The sequence below is a fragment of the Excalfactoria chinensis genome, chromosome 3 (genome assembly GCF_039878825.1).
Source record: "Excalfactoria chinensis isolate bCotChi1 chromosome 3, bCotChi1.hap2, whole genome shotgun sequence".
NCBI lineage: Eukaryota > Metazoa > Chordata > Aves > Galliformes > Phasianidae > Excalfactoria > Excalfactoria chinensis.
This window is the reverse complement of record NC_092827.1, coordinates 4,875,524-4,889,540: the sequence shown is the minus strand read 5'-3', so window position 1 is coordinate 4,889,540 and position 14,017 is coordinate 4,875,524. Positions and strand designations below refer to the sequence as shown.

Genomic DNA, 14,017 nt, shown 5'->3' with positions numbered 1-14,017 from the left:
CTTGAACATCCCCCCTTGACACCAAGCGATCAGCCCTTCGCTCACTATAATCATTATTACTACGGTAATGACATCAGTGCAGTGCTTGAAGCCACCAGGGATGCCAGCCTGCATCCCCTGGGTCCCCACTGTGGGTGGGGGGGATCAAGCAGCCCCCATTTCCATGCAGGGATCCAGACAGGGAGAGATAAAGCTCACAACCTGAAACCAGTTAACTCAGCCCAAACTTCAAGGCTTCAGCATTTTGACTCAAGGCTCAACAAAACGCACTGAAGGTCACCGGGAGGGTTTCAGCCGCGCCACGTTGGCCCTTTATCCTTGCAATCATAAGGGCCACATAGGAGGGAGCTGATGGATGAGGATTCATATTCCCAGCCCTCCAACAACTGGCAGCACATCAGGCTGAGGGCAGAGCATCGCGCTCCAACGTCCCCACGTACAGACCTGGTGTCCGTGGCCCCGTGCCCTCAGTATCTGCAGAGCTGCTGCTTGCTTCGCCTCCTGCCAGTTAAGTGGGACGTGCAGAAATCTTCATTATCGCTGGCCCTGCCGAGGCAGCAGGCTAATAAAAGCTGTCAGCTCGGGGATGCGGCGGAGCGAAAGCCCACGGTCTCAATTGCACACAAGTGCATCCGCACCCACCTGCTGGTTCAGCCCGTGGGCAGAGGGCACACTCATGTCCAAAGCCCTTCCAGGAAGGTTCTGCAGTGCTGTTTGCATTACAGAGGAGCAGAGCTGGTGGGATGGTGGCCTCAGGTCCTTCTCATTTTTATTCTGAACACTTAGAAAGTCCCCCATATCCACCCTATGGAGGTGATGAGCTTCGCTCTCCCAATTCAGGCTTCTCCGTTGCTCGTTCTTCTGCCCACAGGAAATATTAAGAGCCATTTACAAGGGTGGGCAGTGATAGGACAAGGGGGATGGTTTTAAACTGAGACAGGGGAGGTTGAGGTTGGATCTTAGGAGGGAGTTTTTCACCCAGAGGGTGGTGACGCACTGAACAGGTTGCCCAAGGAGGCTGTGGATGCCCCATCCCTGCAGGCATTCAAGGCCAGGCTGGATGTGGCTCTGGGCAGCCTGGGCTGCTGGTTGGTGACCCTGCACACAGCAGGGGGTTGAAACCGGATGGTCATTGTGGTCCTTTTCAACCCAGGCCATTCTATGGTTCTATGATTCTGCCTTGGAAAGCCACCACGAGCCCTACAGTCAATGAAATGGAACCTTGGAGCGGAAGGGAATTTTGCATACGGCAACAAACACAAATATAGACAGCAAAGTGAATTCCTCAAGGTGGAGAGCACAAGCCTGCTGAACATCAGCTCCAAGTTCAACAAGTGCTTGTTGTCTATGTGTGCCTGATGCCCGGAGAACAGGAAAAATAAGGGTTAGGGGTATATAAATCAAGAAGACTGAGCATCATCCTTAAAGAGGTGACGGTCCAAAAGGCTGAGATATTGTGAATTTGAACACGCCGATTGTCTACATTGTGTTTGCAACTCGCAGACCCACAGCAGCCATTCCCCCTTAGCCCGGGGATAATTCCAGCAGCCAATTTGCTTTACAAATGAATGGGAAATTGTGGGAAAGGGCTCTGCCTTAGCGCTAGGAAAATGAATAATCCAGCTGTGGGAAATCAATATTTGACGCCTGAGGAGACCTCTGGAAATCCACAGCGCCACTCTGTTATTTTCCCAAGCTCTCTTTTAAAACCCACCTCAGCTAAAACACAACGGGCATGAGGTAGGCAATGTGCTGCTTATTACACTAATTGCAATCATCTCCTTGTTACCTGGTGCTCACCCACATCTGTTTGTCGTAGCCATCTGTTGTCTGTCTTAATTAGATGGCACACGCATGGGGCAGGGCTGGTGCTCCATGGCTGGTGCTCCATGTGGGCTCCCAACGCTGCAGCATCCCAGCACCTCCTTGGTGCATGGGCTCAGCGCTCCCTGCTAAGTCTCCTTGTCCCAGAGGTTCTACTGAGCAGTGTTATCAAGAACAGACTTCTCACATTGCTTTGTCCAAACAGCACAATGTGTGCTTTGCTTTGCTATTTGTTAATGGCTGGAAAAGCTCAGTCCTCGCTAACAGAGCCTCGGCAGCATCCCCAATCCTTCTGGGTAACCCACTAGGATCGGTGTAGGAACCACAATGCCATGGGATATTATCCAAAATACCTGCATGGGACAGCCCAGTGCTCCCACTGCTTCACCCCAGCTCTGTCTCCAAGCACTTAGGATGACCTCACTGTGTCCTCAGGGCTGAGCAGGAGGGAATGCTGCCACCAAGGCCAGCTTTGATGTGGAGCCCTTGGCTGTGGAGCCCTGGGTTGGATGCCTGGTATAGACCCAAGCTTGGCTGCTGCTCATTCCCTCTCCGTTTGTTTCTTGCCAACACCCTGGACATAAAGAAGCCCAACCCTATTCCAGCAGCACAATGAGCCAGTGAAAGATAGAACTATTTAGGAGACAGATGTCTGCGTGTGAGATAAGACGGGCAGCCAGAAGCTGTGCTCAATGGAGATCTCTACGGCTCATGATTCTGCACCAGGAAGGAATCCTTTACTGTAAGGATGGTGAGACACTGAGCAGGTTGCCCAGCAAGGCTGTGGGTGCCCCCTCCATGGAAGCACTCAAGGCCAGGCTGGATGGGGCTGTGAGCAACCTGGGCTAGAGGGAGGTGTCCCTGCCTACAGCAGGGGGTTGGAACTGCATGAGCTTCAAGGTCCCTTCCAACCCAAAGCACTCTGTGATCCCATGAGTTTCTCCTCCACCACCACAAGACACACACACATGTAGAAAGTCTTTTCAAAAGGAGGGATGCCCGCATTGGTCCTTGGTGTGAGTGTGCCCTCTGCTTCCCAGCCAATGCGTGCGGGATGATAAATGGAAACTCCGGTTTGAATTAGCCCAAGTCACAGAAGAAAAACAACAACACGTCACTTATGCGAGTCTGTATTGTTACCCAAGCCTTTGTGCAACCTAGAAACAAAATGGGGGCTAAATGCCACATAAATACCAAATATCTTCCTTTTCGGATTTAGAGCAAAAAAGGAGACGCAAAGGAGACCCCAGTGATGCTGGATGCTGCAGGGCTTACATCACTCTCTAAAATCTGGACTTAAGTGCCGTCCAACTCCGATTTCAACTATTTTTCACTCTGGGATGAGCACTGACAGCACCAACAGCTGCTTTTCTTGCAACAGCCTCATTTTTTCCAGCAGTTTCCATCCTGCTTTGCATCCCAGAGCACCAGAGCAGATCAGCAAGCTCTCCACTCTGCGGCCGGGCTGTTGGAGCCATCCCAAGCACTGGTGGGGGATGCAACCCCCCAGGGCTGCATCATGAGCAGCAACAACTTTTGGAGGCAGCGAGGTTGGCAGCAAGGCTACATGGGTGACTGCAAAGTGTCAGAGAGCAGCGGCAGAGACGATAGAAACCCTTAGAGAAGGTTGAGTCCAGGTTAGGTGCACACAAGTGTTAATATCACTGTCGGATCACTCTGGATGCTTCAGCCTTTTGGTCCCTCCCTGTAAACTCACCCTTGTAGGATCACTGAATCCTCATGCTCTGCTCAGCAGGCAAATCCTGCAGGACTTTGTCCCAGGGCTCTGCTTCTGCCACGCTGTGCTAAAGGACCTTGGGCCAAACGTGCAGCTATGTCCCAATCACTCTGGGAAGGGACCCGCTTCGTTCCAAAGCAGGAAGAAAGGCTGCTCTTTTGATAGAAAGATCAAAATATTCCTGCAATTGCTTTGCACTGATGATGGAAATGCACTGCAAACACAAAGCGATGTGAACCCAGCCTCGAACAAACAGAAATGGATGTACAATTTAGTTGCCATCCTTGAGCGCCCTTCCTCGTGGAGCTGCTGGTGCCACAAAGCCAGCAAGGATCACTTGGCAATGTTTACAGCAGAGATAAGGCACAGAACCTAACAGCAAGCACCGTCACCTTCTTTCCCAGTAGCTGACAGGAAAAGTAGGTTAATTTATACAGCTTCTGAAAGGAAAAAATAACACTAATTCCCTCGTAGTCACACAACATTACACACTAAGTTTCGTATTACGTTTGTGAATTACACTTTGCAATTACACAAGTTTCTCTATGGGGAGACTGAAGTATTTGGCAGAACGTGCAAATACATCAGGTTCTCATGTAACTCCAATTAAAGTGCAGTAGAAGCACATGCACATGTAGCTCCATAAAAGATCACTGTGAGCCCAGCCTGGGTTACAAGGGCATTGCAGGCAGCAATGCAGCTGAGTGATGCTGGGCACAGTCCTACTCTGAGGGGTATATGGGTTCCTTCTCTTCAACATGTGCAGGATTTGCATGAGGCTCTTCCCTCTTATATGCTTAAAGTTGCTGAATCCAGAGTGCAGGCTGGGCTAAGAGTCGAGTGATGCTGATGACCATCATAAGAAGCACATATTTTGGGGAGGGAATGGTGTCAAAGGGCAACCCTGGCAGCTCCCAGCCAACTGCTAAGCCACTCAACCCTCTGGAGCATGATGTGTGTTTAATCAGCATTCACACTGCAGCAATATAAACCAGAATTCAGCAATTGATGCTCACCACGCCTGTCTTTATGCTGGGCCAACTGCATCCATCTGCAGCAACACAATGGAGGAAGCCCATGGGGGTGTTAAGGTGGGCCTGGGAGATGAGTTCAGCAAAGCCAGGAGTGCTGGTGGATCAGATGGTAAGGAAGGCACCATATGGAGACTCAGTACCAAACAGAGCCATTAAGAAACATTTCTTCTCCAAAAGAGCAGCACAGCTGCCCAGGGAGGTGGTTGGGTCACTGTCCATGGAGGTGCTCCAGAACCATGGGGATGTGGCACTGAGGGACACAGTGGGCACGGAGGGGTGGGCTGGGGTTGGAACTGGAGATCTGAGAGGTCTTGTCCAACCTGACTGGTTCTCTGATTAACAAGGACAGGAAGCCAAGAAGCCGAATGTGTTGGAGGCTGCACCTCAGATCTGATGATGAACCTTGGGACCATGCTCTGAAGAAAGCTAACAGGCAGCCGCTGCACCAGCACAAATGTCTTTTTCTCCCCCTTTCTTTTGTTCTTGCTGTCTTTCGTTTAATCACATCTGCCCTACTTTCAATCAAGTGTGTTGGACTCCTCTTTTCCTCCACCTCACCTGCTGCATCTCCATGCATTCCCAAAACTCAAAGAGTCAGGAAAACTCTTCCAGTTGTCTTCTAAACGATGACATTTTATCTGCTGGAGAGAATTTTGTGCTGACCGAAACAAAAGAAGAGCATTACAGAGCTTGTTTGAAAAGGCTGCCACGGCTTCCTTGTGAATAGATTCATCAATTTTATGAGATTCGATGCTAAATTCCTCACTGACAGCTCCACTGCTAAAGAGGCAAGCTGCCATGGAAGAAGTCTGGAGGGCGTCAGCTTGCAGAGCTGCTGTAACACAAAGCGACCCAAGACTCGACGAGCACGGCAAAAACAAGAGGATCAAGGAATCCATTTTTAACCCAGTCATCACTACCACCCTGCACAATGACTACAGGTAAATTCCACTTCAGCTATCTGAGAATCAACCAATGAGGCACGGAGATGGTCCTTGGTAAGTGACCCATGAGAGGAAGGGCAGCATTGGTTATCGCTAAGATTCTGTTAAAGGATAAAAGGAGGCACATTTTCTTAGCACAGAACCACAAGAAAGAAAAAGGTTGGTTTGACTGCTGCACACAAAGCTTTAGAACATCATAGGTACCTCCTATGATGGAAAGGTTGAGGGAACTGGGCTTGGAGAAGAGAAGGCTCCAGGGAGACCTCATTGTGGCCATCCAGTACTTGAAGGGAGAGTATAAACAGGAGGAGGAATGGCTGTTTGTGAGGGTGGGCAGTGATAGGACAAGGGGGAATGGTGTTAAACTGAGACAGGGGAGGTTGAGGTTGGATCTTAAGAGGAAGTTTTTCACCCAGAGGGTGGTGACGCACTGGAACAGGTTGCCCAAGGAGGCTGTGGATGCCCCATCCCTGCAGGCATTCAAGGCCAGGCTGGATGTGGCTCTGGGCAGCCTGGGATGCTGGTTGGAGACCCTGCACACTGTAGGGGGGTTGGAACCGGATGGTCACTGTGGTCCTTTTGAACCCAAGCCATTCTATGGTTCTATGAAATGTCCACGTTGGGCAGCACTTTGCTTGCCTCTGGTTGGTTTCTTTCCATCCAAAAGTCAATCTTACAAAAGGCCGTGCGGAAAGATGCTAAGAGAAATAAAACCACACACAAACGAGAACACGGCTTAAAGAAAGAAAGAAATCAGGTAATCGGATTATTGGTGTTGGAGCAACATCCTGCAGGCAGCTCTGGGCTCAGGCTGCTGCCGGGGCGGGGGGGTAGTGGAGCTCAGAGAGGACTCCCACCAGGCACAGAGCAACCCAGCAGGGAGAGAAATAGAGAAATGAGCGGTGCCTCTCGTCAGATGTCCTTCTCCAGCAGATCAGAACTCAGGTGCAAACATGCTTCGTGTTGCATCGGAGCTGTGTTTTGGTTTTTGTGCAGGGATGAGCTCAGCCCTTCCAACGACTCACAGTGAGCTCCTCTTCTGTCAGCTGGGAGAGGTCGGCAGCTCCGAACCCACCAGGCAGCGTGTGAGGGAGCTGGCAGTGCGCTCACAGGGTATCTGCTCAGCTGTCTTGTATTTAATCACTTAATTAGGGATCAGAGAGCTATTGAAATTTGCATACAATACAAGATTTGGAAGAGCTGTAACCATCGCTGAGAACAAAAGCTGAACGCGAAGCAACTCAGGGAGTTGGAAAATAGAGGCACGAAACAAAATGAAACCCAGTTCATAGAATCATAGAATCACAGAATGGCCTGGGGTTGAAAAGGACCTCAATGATCATCTTGTTCCAACCCCCTGCTATGTGCAGGGTCACCAACCAGCAGCCCAGGCTGCCCAGAGCCACATCCAGCCTGGCCTTGAATGCCTGCAGGGATGGGGCATCCACAGCCTCCTTGGGCAACCTGTTCCAGTGCGTCACCACCCTGTGGGTGAAAACAGTTCAACACATTCCTCACCAATAGGCACCAGCAGGGAGGGGATCACGGCACGGCAGGGCTCCTCCTGCAGCCTACGGCTTTGGGGCTTTTGTGGCTTTTTTTCTTTTTCTTTGGAAATGCTTCACATTGCTCAGCATTATCACCAGCTCCGGGATATTGGATTGAACTTGTGCAGAATGCAGCAGCGCCGTAGCAGCACTCGTGGATGTTTGGAGACGGTCAGCAGAGCACGGAGAATGAAGGGCTCAGGTTTGGAGACAGCATCAGTAGCTATCTCCGAGTAATTAGCTAACCAAACAGAATTAGGCACAGTCCAGCTCACCTCCTCAGCACAACCATATCAACAATGGGTCATAAAAGAGCACCGTGAATGACAAAGCGATTAAAGGGATTTAAAAGGAAAAGATAAAGCCAGCAAAGTGTGTACACTGACCAACCTGAGGGAAAAGGAGAAGCGATTTGCACCCAGCCGGCCTGAGCTGCGCGTTGCATCCTCTGTGGGTCTGCAAAGCGTGAGGTTTACAAACTAAGCCAACACAAGTTGCTGAATACGACCTCAGAAAAACAATTATGGACCCTGGAAAAACAAAGTCGTCCAGGAATTTCCCAAGGAGCACAGCAGAAGAAGCAGAGGAAGCACCTGATGGAGCTGGGGGTTCACTGGACGGAATGGGACCAGATGGCCCTTACAGCTCCCTTCCAACTCAACTGACTACGGATCCTGCTTTGTTAAGAAGACAACTGCAGGTTTACCTTTACAAAGGTGACCACTGAGGAACGGTTCGCTCCAGAAACCAACCAACTGACCCCCACAGCAATGCCCAGCAGCAGCCCCCGGTGCTGCCACCACAACCCACACGGCACCAATCCCAGCCCACGGCGCCGTGATCCCGTTACCTGGAGCCCCGCACAGCGTCCCCAGCCGACCATGGCCCGACCCCCCAGCCGTGGCTCTGCTCTCCCCAGGCAGATGAGCTGGAAGCTGCGGCGGAGCAGGAGAATGCCTGAGCAAGTCTTGGAAGCGTAGCTGCTTGCTCGTGCTGATTACAAATATTCAGGCATCTCTAAGTAGGCGGAGTACAACAACAAAAAAAAGGGTTTTCGAGAAACTTACGGAAAAGCAACCAACAGCGGTGAATAAATCAGGAGATGGCTCGGTTTCCTTAGCGTTTATTGGCTTGATAGCAATACCTAGAGGTCCTGAGTGAGGCCAGGGATCCATCACACCAGGCTCGGCGGGAGCGAACAGCAGCTGCTGCCTGGAAGCGTTCGCAAAGCAAAATGCAGCACACGGGGAATGCAGCACGGCAGTGCACGGTATGTCTGAGGGCAGGCTGAGACAAGCAGGAGCTGGAGTCAGAGTCAGGATTCAGCTCTGAGTGAGCCAGACCAGAACTTTTGCATTCTTGTAAGTACCACCAAAACAGAGCCCAGAGTGGGAAGGAGGCGAGTAATACGCGTTTCCCCAGGTGGGTATTTGGTAAAGCTGCTGGTTTGTAGCCCGGCAAGGCAAATAACATAGCAGTGAGCACGGAACGGAGAGGGAGGGGAAAGAAAGACAATTAACTTCAGCAGCCTTGCAGAGGTTACACCTATTTTGCATCGAAGTGTCCACAAACTGTAGGACTTGCTATTTCTGGAAGCCATCTGGTGTCTCAGAGCATCTCAGCAGCACCACTACACCCAGTGTCTGTCTGATGGGGCACCGAAGGACGTGGTCAGCGGGCATGGTGGGATGGGTTGGGGTTGGACTGGGTAACCTTGGAGGTCTCTCCAACTGGAATAACTGTATGACTTTATGTCCCTCATCCTCCTCAGACAGCTCTTCTGTCTGTGCATTGAGGTTACTACGTGACTTCAGGAACTCAGCAGCAGCCTGCTTGCCTCCAGGATTGCCATCTTTTGCAAATGCTTCCTCCACAGCACTACACGATACTACTAAAAGATGCTTTCCAGTATCTTAAAAAGCAAATGGGCAACAAGACGAAGGAACCCAACCTCCATTTCTATTGCTCTTTGGTCCACACCCTGCCCCACTGATAACGCTGGTCCCTACAAAACCCAGCCTGCGCCAGCACAGGGAGCTACTGCAGGAGATGCTCAAGCATAAGGACGCAAGCTTTTTTTTGCAGCACTGCACTGAGACAGGCAAAAATCAATGAGTTGAAGGGTAACTACCATGGGGTGAGATGCTAGGAGTGAAAGAGACACAGCTGTGGCCAAGGGGTGCCCTGGAATAGCCACACACCGACCCAGGCAGCTCCTGCACACAGCATCCTGTAGCACTTGATTTGTTATTACTTTTTTTTACACACAACATATTCCTCCCATTCCTTACAAACATGCTAATCCCAGCCAGGCTCCGGAGAGCAGCAAAGATAAAATCAGCACGGAGATGGCTCATAAAAGCAGCTGACAGCTAACCCGGGAGTCTCAGGCAAGGCAAAGAGCATCTCACAGCCCGTGTTTGAAATGGGGAAATTCCCCATCAAGAGATAACCTGGACCTGGAGCTGAGAAGGACGGTGCCCAGCACTGCTGCCCATCCACACACCCTGCTTTTAGGAAGCTTTGTTGAAGCTTTGGAAGAAGATAAACTTAACGTGGCCTACCTTGAGTCGCGGGGATGCGGAGAGGAGATTGGGTTGCACCCGAACCTCGTGGCAGAGCCCACAGTAGAGCCCAGAGGGCTCTCAGATGGCAGGGATCCAGCCTGGCAGCAGGGATCCAGCCCACTGGGATGCCCACAGCCAAGATGGAGCCAAGCTCACCGTTCCTGGCTGCCCGTGTCGTACCCAGCGCCTCGCATCCCAAATCGTTTCCTTTCACGCTTGAAGCCCCGCGTTTAATTAAAAGCAGTCTTGATAATTACACTTCCCAGCCAACCCCTCATCCGCAGCCCTGCTGCCTGAAGAGAGCCTCATTTTGGGTGGATGTAGAGGGGGAGCGAGGCAGCAGTTGCCTGGAGGGCACAGGGACTGGAGGGACCCGCAGGGAGCAGCAGCACTGAGCTGCTCGCTAACGAAGCCCCAGGTGGCAGAGCAGCGCCCAGGGAAGGCACTGAGCCTCACGTTCAGACACACAACGAGCAGCACTGTTGGAAACTGCGTTTCATCTCACCTTGGGCAGCTGCATGCCCAGCGATGCTCCCATCATTGCCGTGACCATTGAGGCCGTGACCATTTCCACACTTACAAGATCCCAAAGTCAACGCATTCAGGATCGCAACGCTTCCAGGCTAAAACACAGCCACATCCACCCATTAGCAAAGCAACGTATCAGGGGGGCGTTGTAGCATTGCATTCCCCAGAGTATGATGTCAGAGACACAAACCTGTTAGGAAAGGTAAAAAGGAGCAGGAATAATTGCATCACCTCATGCCCTTTGAACAACCTTTGGGTTCTGATGTTGTTTTTTTTTGCCAGGCAGAATAATGAAAGTCAAACTAATTAAGCAATGAACGTGCTCACAGTGCAGAGTGTGAAGTGTCAAGTGTAGAAATGCCAAGAAGAAGGAACAGCAGAAAAAGGGCTAAAAGTACAGCTGATGTTGGTGATAGGCAGGTTAACATCCCTGGTGAGCCCCAAGGATGGGACAGGGTGAATGGGCTGACCCAAGGGTATGAAAATGGACCTGAGAGCAGGACAGGTACTGGCACCTCCATCCCATCCCTGGGACTGACAGGAGCAGCTTGTGTCCTGGACACGTATGCTGGTCCCACAGCTATGTGGGAATGTGAGAACAGAGCTGTTAGATCCATCTGGGGATGGCTTCATTCTGAACTACAATCACTTTCCCCTGGATGAAGGTCTAGCACTGAGACTTGTTTCGGGGCTGATGCAATATGGATGGGTTATTTCCCACAGCGCGTCGTTGTTCGTCATGATCTTCCCCTGGTCAACATCACCATCAATAAGCATGGGAAACCTCGAGGATATGGGAGAGGTGCCCAGCTAAGCACAGCCAACCTCGGAGAGAACATCCATCTCCTGACAGCTCTGAGGCCAGGATCTGAGGATCCGATCTCAGGTCTCAGCTCTTCTCGGCTGTCTCAGCACATCACCATCTCTCTGTAATTCTCTGAAACTCAATTGCCATCTCCTAGGCACACGCTGCTTTTGATGTTCTGCCTTACCAGTCTGGATCATAAGTTTTTCATTGAAAGAAGAAGATCTTTCAGTGCACCGGTGCCCTTTTAGATGGAAGACCGACACATGTATCATCACAGAGAGGGAAAAGGGCTAAGAGGAGGGCTCTGAGATCACAGGGGTGATGCAAGGCTGGGGAGCAGCATCGTGATGCCAAACATTGGGATGTTGTTCTCTTGCTACCAAGTGAAGCATCAGAGACAAACTCTCTCTTTCAGAGAAGAAATGCTTCCTAAACCCACCTGAACCCCTCCTAGTGCAACTTGAGGCCATTACTTCCCATCCTATCTCTAGTTCCCCGGAGAAGAGACCAACCCCCACCTCGCTACAACCTCCTTGCATAAATCCTAACCACCCATCTCCACCAATCGAGCCCATAACAATGATATACATCACACCTGGACGTGCCAACATCACAGGCATTGCAGTGCGAGGCACCACGCTGTGCCACCAGCCCCTGCAGCAGCAGAAGACCTGACCAAGGCAAGGTCTAGGCTGCCCAACGTCACCGTGCACTCTTGCTGCCAGCATTACAGCACTCCAGCAAGCCACATGTGCAGCCTTCCCATTAACCACCCCTTAAACCTGTCTCTACAGGGCTGTTTCGGGCTTTATTTTACAAACAACTCAAAGCCTTTCAGGACTGAAGAGATTTAAGCACAAAACAGCACTCAAAGCCCCGGACAGCCTTCCAGCAAGGCGAGAGCTCCTGCAAACTGTACAACCTCCCCCCTCCCACAGACAAACACATGAAATCATTAACTTCATCCACTGCTTCTTTCAATCTCCCATCAATGATTAACAAACGTTAAGCAGCAGCTCCCCCCCCCACCTCCCTTATTAATGAGGCTTTATTTTGTTCTTTTAAATAAAACTGATGTCCTTACTTCTGCGACTCGCCGCGCGACGATCCTTGCCAGACCTCTCTCTCCAGCTTAAAACATTGACACATTGATTTCCAAGGTCACCGCCGCACCACCACCACGTCATTCTCTCCTTCGCAATGATCCTCAAGGCACACAGGCACTACAGAACCCTGCCGGCACCCACAGAGCTCACCAATCGATAGAAAGAAAATGCCCAAGGGAAGGCAGCCTTGGAAAATGCAAATAGAATCCATTAGCCAGACAGAGTCCTTTCTTTGCCACCTTACATAAAAGCCCTAAAAAAGCCAACAGGGTTCCCTCCGCAGCAGCACATGGAGAAGAGGTGAGGGGAACAGCCTGCCCATCACTTGCAGTGCCCTGGAAATTAGGCATGCTGCTGGAGGACAGCCTTACCTGCTGGCTGCAGGACAGCCTTACCTGCTGGCTGCAGGACAGCCTTACCTGCTGGCTGCCGAGCTGCCCTGGGTTTGCTCCATGCAATGCTGTGGGGGACACACACACTATGAGGAGATGGCAGTGGCACCCAGCGGGTGACTGCGATGGCACAGCAGCGCTTGGGGTGGGGGGAGAAAGCAAGCGGCGATGCTCGCTGTTGGGTTGGATGAAAAGCAGGGCTGGTACGGCTCCTAGAGACTTGATTTCTCTTGATATCTTGAAATCAGAAGCAATGCACTCACTGCCTCAATGCCTGATTCTTTCTAATTCAGGCAGGTTTTTTTCATGCGTGTCTCTATAGCTCAGCATCTGAGCTGTGTGTGACGCAGGCATCACCGCTGTGCTGTGGAAAGGGGAAAGACCAAATCACCCTGAAGCCCTCTGCAAACCCAAACCTGGCCCTCCTGCCCTGTGGCTCCTCTGCAACAAAGAGCAGTGTTTCTTATTTCCAGCCTTGGAGAGGGGCTCACTGCATGGCACTTTGGCCTGTCGCTCTGCTCCCTGAGTGAGCCCTATGTGCTGGTGGTGGCCAGTCCAGGCAGGCAGAACTCAGTGTGTCCATGCTGTCACACTGTGCTCACATCCTTCTGAAGTTATTTTACTAAAGGAAAGGAAATAAGAGGAACCCGAAGATATTTGGGCTGTGCAATGGCTGGTTTGACCCAGGTCCAAATAGTTGCTATTTTGCCATCAGTGTTGCATTGGAACATCACCAAGGAAGGGATTCCCTCTGCTGTCCCTGCTTTGTGCTTTGCTTCAGAAGAAAGCTGAGTTTCCAGATTCTCTGTATCGACACCAGAGATGAATCAGTGCCATGAAGGGACTCACCCTGCATAGATACAGACGCCAAACAACAGGAGAGCACTCAGAAAGCCGTGGAGGAAGGACCTTGGAGGTGCACGGTGGTGAGATGGGGAGTTACCCAAACATCAGCAAAGGAGAACACGCTCAAACCCCGCAGCTGTGTTTACCAGGGAACAAAAAACAGTCCAAATCCAGCCCCCAAATGAAGAGCCTGCAGTGGAACAAACTGCACCAAAGGCTGCACCCCCAATCACAGAATGGCCTGGGTTGAAAAGGACCGCCATGATCATCTCGTTTCAGCCCCCCTGATATATGCAGGGTCACCAACCAGCAGACCAGGCTGCCCAGTGCTTAAATCACACGTTTCTGAGTTAATATCTGAATTATTTCAATGCAGTTCATTTTCAAAGCATGTTTTACTGCTATTATTTTTTTTTTCAGATGGGATATTTCTGCTCTTTGCAGACTTGGAATCTCTCCTGCTGTTGTTTAACCCTTTGGCTGCCTTTGCTGGAAGACACCCATGTCCTTGGAGGAACTGGTAAGCGTGTAATAGAAAGCCCCCAAATAAGAAGAATATGGTAAGTTTCACGAGTTTACCAACAAATTCCACCCCTTCAGCTGTTCCATTTTTTTATGAGTTCGGCAGCAAAAAATACCCGTTCTGGAATGGCCCGGCTCCAGCAATGGATCTGATTACAGCT

At 51.0% G+C, this 14,017-nt stretch overlaps 1 protein-coding gene across 12 annotated transcripts in view; it reads right to left on the bottom strand.

Moving 5' to 3' along the window:
* Positions 1-14,017, bottom strand: part of NCOA1 (nuclear receptor coactivator 1) — a 137,945-nt gene that overhangs the window by 53,345 nt on the left and 70,583 nt on the right. For 2 of the 12 annotated variants that reach the window (XM_072331339.1, XM_072331331.1), the window contains exon 1: positions 12,516-12,631. The exons of 7 other annotated variants lie outside the window; for them this stretch is intronic. The gene's annotated coding sequence lies outside the window, so the exon portion shown is untranslated. Of the gene's footprint in view, positions 1-7,937; positions 8,059-8,154; positions 8,276-12,074; positions 12,214-12,515; positions 12,632-14,017 lie in introns of those variants that run through there. 3 more of the 12 variants (XM_072331329.1, XM_072331333.1, XM_072331330.1) reach the window with 3 other exon arrangements.